The sequence below is a fragment of the Ochotona curzoniae genome, unplaced genomic scaffold, assembly GCF_017591425.1.
Source record: "Ochotona curzoniae isolate NIBS_2020 unplaced genomic scaffold, NIBS_Ocur_1.0 contig_2688, whole genome shotgun sequence".
Classification (NCBI taxonomy): Eukaryota; Metazoa; Chordata; class Mammalia; order Lagomorpha; family Ochotonidae; genus Ochotona; species Ochotona curzoniae.
In genome coordinates this window covers 15,541,347-15,547,727 of record NW_024465553.1, presented here as the reverse complement: position 1 = coordinate 15,547,727, position 6,381 = coordinate 15,541,347, and the positions used below count along the sequence as shown (strand labels likewise).

The 6,381-nt window shown below is 51.2% G+C and overlaps 1 pseudogene; it reads right to left on the bottom strand.

The window, feature by feature from the left end:
• Positions 1-5,701: 5,701 nt before the first annotated feature.
• LOC121153221 lies at positions 5,702-6,240 on the bottom strand (annotated as a pseudogene).
• Positions 6,241-6,381: the final 141 nt, after the last annotated feature.

The following is a 6,381-nucleotide window of genomic DNA, read 5'->3' as shown; positions in this document are numbered from 1 at the left end:
CTCCAAGAGACTCAGGCCCAGCAGGGAGGGCATGGGGCGGTTACATGAAGAAGTCAGGACTTGTCTCATGAGCTGCCCTTACTGCATCATGTTTCAAGAGGACACTGACTACCGTCCTTCACCCTCACAGCTCCTTATTGTTTGAAAGATATAGGAAACCCTGGGGTTTACAACTCTTTGTCTACATACAGAGAACCCGGAAATCTAACCTCAGCTCCTCAGACTCAGCTAATAAGCCGCATTTGCAGCGTCCGGGCTGGGGTGTGTGCATCTGGGTCTGTGAAACACCTCCCAGGGGGTTTCACTGCATGCCCCAAAGTCAACCAAGAGCACTGAATGGAGAGGCAGAAAACCCAAGTTTTTCATCCCAAATCCACCACCCTCCCCAGCCTTCAGCAAATTCTCAGTCTGACAGAGACTTGGTTTCCTGATGTGTAGAACTGGGTAAACCTGCTTTATTGGGAAGATTGGATGTTTTGCAACAAAGATCTTATGATACTTGGGAGGAACCTTTGTGGCCAACAGACTATGGGAATGCCTCAGAACCCTCCCTTGTAGTCACACCTCCTCCTCTTCCCTCTCTCAAACAGAGTAACTGGCTCTCTAGCAGGGAATGTGGAATGAAGCCGCTAAGCTGACTTCCTGGAAAGGTGTGGCTGTCCTGGGGGAAAGAGAACAGTCAGGGAGAGGTAGGTGAGGTGCCCAACAGGAATCGCAGATTGCTTTTTTTTTTTTTAATTGCAAAGGCAGATCTACAGCAAGAAGGAGATAGAGAGAAAGATCTTTTGTCCACTGGTTCACTCCCCAAGTGGCCACAACAGCCAGAGGAGCTCAGCTGACCTGAAGCCAGGAGCCAGGAGCTTCTTCTGGGCCTCCCATACAGATGCCGGGTCCCAAGGCTTTGGGCTTTCCTCTACTGCTTTCCCAGGTCACAAGCAGTTTGCTGGATGGGAAGTGGAGCAGCTGGAATACCAACCGGTGCCCACATGTGATCCCAGCAGATACAAGGCGAGGATTTAGCCACTAGGCCATTGCGCTGGACCCAGTTTGCTTGTTTAAATCCAGAACCATGGGATATCATCTCTTCTGTTTTTAGCAAAAAGGTGAGGGATTATTGCAGAGACTGAGAAGGCCAGATGGCAAGGGGGGCAGGGAAGGATCTGTGGCTTTGTGTACTGGCAGGGAAGGGACTGGGGGAGGAGGTAGGGAGGCTCTCCACCTGCGGCATCGGCTTCTAGCACATGGCATACGGCTTCAGGGCTTCTGTCACCCCCATCACCATGTGGGCCCTGTGAATGAGTTCTTAAGAACTCATGATGCAGGAGCAGAGCAAGTGCTGGGGAAAGCAGGCTGGCCTCCTGGCTCAGGCCACCGTGCTTACTGCCACCTCATCCTGCGAGGCTGGCAAGACTGCCCGCGTCCTGTCTGTCCCCTGTGTAGCATTGCTCAACAGAGACCACCCTGGGAGTAGCAAAGCATTCAAGGTGGGCTCTGCCACTTACTAGCATCTTGATCCTGGGCCTTCATTTTCTAGGGATAAAATTTGTACCTGTGGGTGGTTGTGAGAATGAAATGAGCTGGTACCAAAGGGAACCATTTAGCCCACTGAAAGTATTGAAGAAATGTTTGCTGTGTGAGATTTTTCCCCTTATTTGTGCCTCTGAGCCATCCAAACTCAGGTCCTCCCTTGTGCTTGTATGCCTCTTCCCTCTCCCCACCACAAAGAGAAGACTTGACCTTGGGACATCTGAGCATTCTGGAAGGAAGGTCTGACTGATTAGGAGAGCAATAAGAGGAGTTAGGCCAGCTGTGCCAACCAGAAGGGAGCAATGGCTGAGGAGTGTCCACTTGCCAAAAAAAGTCTATGCCTGGGCCTAGAAGTGCCGAGATGCCAGATTTGGATGTAGAGGGAAATGGAATAAAAAGAGTATCACATGCGTTCTTATCAGAAAAATTTGTGCACCTTTGGGTGGAGGAACTTGAGAATCCAGACTTGCCCACCAGCATAGGCATCTCCCACTGCCCCCTCCTTGGCCTGAAAACGAGTTTGACCTTGGCTTTTTGCACCCAGAAAAGGCCTGGGGGGCGGGCAATAGCTACCTGCCAGCTGCACTGTGAGAGGGGTGGATGGTCCCACCCATCCCCACATCAATGCAGTTGTTGAGCACTGTGCAGGGTGCTTCCTGGCAAGGAGCTCACTTTATCTTTGCAGGAACCCCTCTAGATCTCCCCATTTTGCAGAGGTAGGAGTCAGGCTCAGTCCAGAGCCACACCATTCACAAGAGTGCATCTGGGATTCAAGACCAAGCAGCCTGGCTTCAGAAAGCTTAACTCTGCTTGTCACCTCAAACAGACTCTGTCCTCAGCTATGAAAAGAGACACATTCCCTGATGCCCCCTACTCCTTGGGTTCCTCTAAAACCCTCAAGTTAGCATCCTTGGACTTCAAACTTTATCCTTTCCAGGGCTGTTGCCAAATCTGGGCTTTCTGCCCTCCCCTTCACATCCAAGAGCTAACTCTCCCCCTCCAGAAAGAAGCGAGATCTGGAGATGCTGAAGTAGAGGGAGGAGGCAGAGCCTCCTGGACTGGCTCTTGATTTCCATAGCAACAGTCTGCCTGCACTGTTGCCTAAGAGAGCTAAGGAAGATAGGGAGTTGGCACCAAGCTAAGATTGCCTCTCCTGCCTTTTCCTCCTTTCCCTTCCCTGCTTCTTGTCAGCCAGGTTGATCAGGAATCCTGTACCCAGTCAAACTGCAGGATGGAATCCATTGCACCTTCCTTCACTGACTCAAAGCACAGAGTGTAACCTTTGTTTTGGGGGTACCCTTGGACAGAATAACACTCCTCTCGCCACATCCCAAGCTGTGAACTGTCCCCACAGGACCTCATGAGTGTCTCCCAAGGTCCATCCAGGGCCTGGCAAGAGTAGACATTCAATGAATTCTCATTGGATGGGTGGGTGGGTAAAGGGATGGATGGATGGATGCGTGGATAGACAGTGGATGGATGAATGGTTAGATGGATGGGTGGTTGGGTTTGTGAGTTGATGAATGATGGACAAATCAGTGATCTGCTCTGTGCTCTGCCACAGTGGTTCATGTTCATTTCCTCATGATGCTATACTATCATTTCCCTGGGGTTTTGCCAACATGGTCTCCTCTGCCCATGCTGCACACACTCACTCCTGTGACTCCTTCACAACTTAACATGGAAGTCCTTTCACCAACGTCCCAAACATCAAGGATAGGCATTTAGCCTGCTGGTGAATGCTCCAGTTAGGATATCTGTATTCCATGGTGGAGTACCTGACTTGATCCTTGGCTCTGGCTCTTGACTCTAGCTTCCTGTCAGTGCACACCTGGGGAGACAACCGGTGGTGACCTGAGTACTTGGATTCCTGCTACCCATGTGGAATACCTGGATTGAGTTCCTAGCTCCTAGTGCCAGATCTGGCCCAGTTTTCCCAACTGTTGTGGGAATGTAAGAAAAGAATCAGCAAATGAGATATTGTTTGTCTCGGTCTCTCCAATAAATAAAAGTTTTTAGATTCAAAACGTTTGTGCTTCATTGTCAAAAAAAATGAAAAAGATGAACAGCAGAATGAGATGAACTTATTGCAAAACACACCTTTGATAAAAGATGCAAGTGTAAGCCTGAGATGAGGGATAGGGTCTGATTGAAGCTGTACTGGGGAATCCAGGGGCCCTGATTTTGATGGTCTGCTCACCACACTTGTTCTTTTACAGCAACCCCATCACTGAGTGGAGCCTTGGGACCTGTGCTGAACCTTCCCTAAAGAACTGACTCAGGTAGGAAATCTCCCTCCTTATCTACAGGTTCACCATCCATCACTTCCTGGGGCCTGGACTCCCCCCAGTGGCCACCTGCAGAACTGTAGTTTCCTGCACAGCTGACCTAATGCCTGACCAGGCTCAGGTGTCTGCTGCATCCAGGGAGGCCCAGCTGCTGCCATTGCTCTGCTGCTTGCTTTCAGGTGCACAGGGGCCAAGGTGAGCTGTTTCATGCTTGCAGCCATGTGTTGCTGCTCTGCCTAGGTTGCTATCAGTGAGCCAGGGTGGAGAGATAGATCCTGAACAACAAAAGAATTTCTGTTTGCTGTGAGACACGAATCCAGAGGTCCAGAGTGGGAGAAGTTGTTGTGCTCCCTCTCCTCTTTTCCAGGAGGACCCCACTGAGCTCTATTTTTTGTGAGTGAGCCTGAGGGACCCAAGAGACCCCATCTCCTGCCCTCCCACCCTCTGCCTTCATTCTCTTCTCCAACCCCATAGCCCAGTGCTCCCTCTTCTGTTGTGTCACTAGAAGTCACACTCACCTCTCATATTACAAGTATTTATGTGATGCTTCTGCATGACTGACAAATCTTCACTCACCACCCTTAACAGCCCTGGAAGTGGGTGCCAGGGACTGTTGCCATCCCTGTTTGATGGGTGTGTAGAGCAAAGCCTGGGACCTCAAGTGTCTTGCCCAAGCACCCCTGGCAAGGAAGTGATGGAGCTGGGCTTTGGTGACTGGATCCATAATGTGCAGAAATACTCCAAGCTCCTGTAAGGAAACCCCAAGAGACCTTCCCTTGTCCCCAGACTCAGAAAGGGGGCCCTGCCAGGATATCTGCCTTGTGCCTCTTTGCAGCTTGCAGATGCTACCTCATACCTCTCTCATTTAAGTCCCTGTCTTGGCCCTTGTGGCACGGGGTCCACCTGGAACCCTGCTGTCCCTCTTCCTGACAGTCATCAGCTTTTCCCCAGCAACACTTCTCTACCCCAGACGAGTTTAGTCCCTTCCCCACTGTTCTTCATCACCATCCTGTCTGCTTCCAGCTGCTGGCAGAAAAGTTCATCTTTCCCATACTCTGGCCTCTTGGCTCCTCAGCCACTCACTCCCAAGGTCATGTTCTAGACCTCAGTCGTGATCAGTATCTACCACTTCCCCCGTACTCTCAATGGCACATGACCCAGCCTGACTGCCAACGCAAACCTTTGACCACTCAACAGTTTTTCTTCCCCACCCAGAACTTCCACGCGCCAGCATGCCTCATCCTCCTAATGCATTTCCCTGGCCCTCACTAAAATCCCATAGAAAATCACTCAATCCACACATGTCCATGCTTGGGAAAACCCCTTTTCCCAAAGAACTCCAGGCTCGTCATCTGCCACCACACGGATGCCTGTGGCTGGGCACCACGCAGTGAACTTGACTGCTCACCATGGGTCCACAGGTGAGCCTTGGTGCTGCCACCCGGCAGTCCTGACACAATCCCCTGACACAATGCCAGATTCCCCCAGCCTCAGACACCTGTCACCTGCCTGCGGGCACCATGTTACAGTCAAGAACTCATTTCCTCGTTCACTGAGTTAACAGAAGCAGTGAGGAGGGGTCTGATGTATATCTCCTGCACACCTGGCTGTAATGGCTGGATCTGGGTCGATTCTAAGTCAGGAGCCAGTAGCTTCTTCCAGGTTTCCCACGTGGGTGCAGGGGCCCAAACACTAGGGCCATATTCCATTGCTTTCCCAGGCACATTATCAGGGAGCTGGATTGGAAGAAGAGCAGCCAGGAATCAAAGTGGCACCGATATGGGATATTAGTGCCTCAGGCAGCAGCTTGACTCACTATGTCACAACACATATCTTTTTTTTTTTTTTCATCCAAAATACTTTGATTAACAGTAGAGAATGCAGGGTTACTTTTTATAGCCGCAACTGGCCTGTCTGCCTCTGGTGTGCTCCAATTTCCAGCCCATGGAGCAAATATAGGGTTAGTGTGGCTGTATGGGGTGTCTGGGGTCTTGCCAAAATGCCAGCATACTTCCCAGCCCTTACAAGGACCAGAGAGCAGTACAGTGCCCCAGCCCTTGGGGGAGTCCAGCGCCAACTGGTTGAAGGTGAGGATCTTGCCCCCAACTTGAGAATACAGCTGTGGATGCGGCTGATCACGTACAGGGCACACACCTTCAGCTTGGGCAACTCCTACATGCGTACATCATCTTGGTTTCCCAGCCAGGAAGCTTCATCTTCTAGATCATCTGCGACAGTGAGGGGGGCAGCTGGTTGGTGTAGCTCATGAACAGCCTCTTGAGTACCTCCTGGTTGAAGGTCAAGTTGGTCCTTTTGGCCAGAAAGCGGTCGAGCTTGACCAGCAGCCTCAGGTAGATGTCCTGGCTCTTGGGCTCCTTGCTCCAAACCTTTTGGTTCTTGTGGTGGCAGATGTCCACTCCCATTATGGCGCCTGCTGCCTGGCCACATCCAGAAAGAGAGCGAGAGGCCACACAGGTGTCTTAATCAGCATCTTAATCGCTAGGCCATTTGCAGACCCCAGTGACTCTTCCCTTACAAGGGATCTTTTAGGGACCAGTGTCATGGC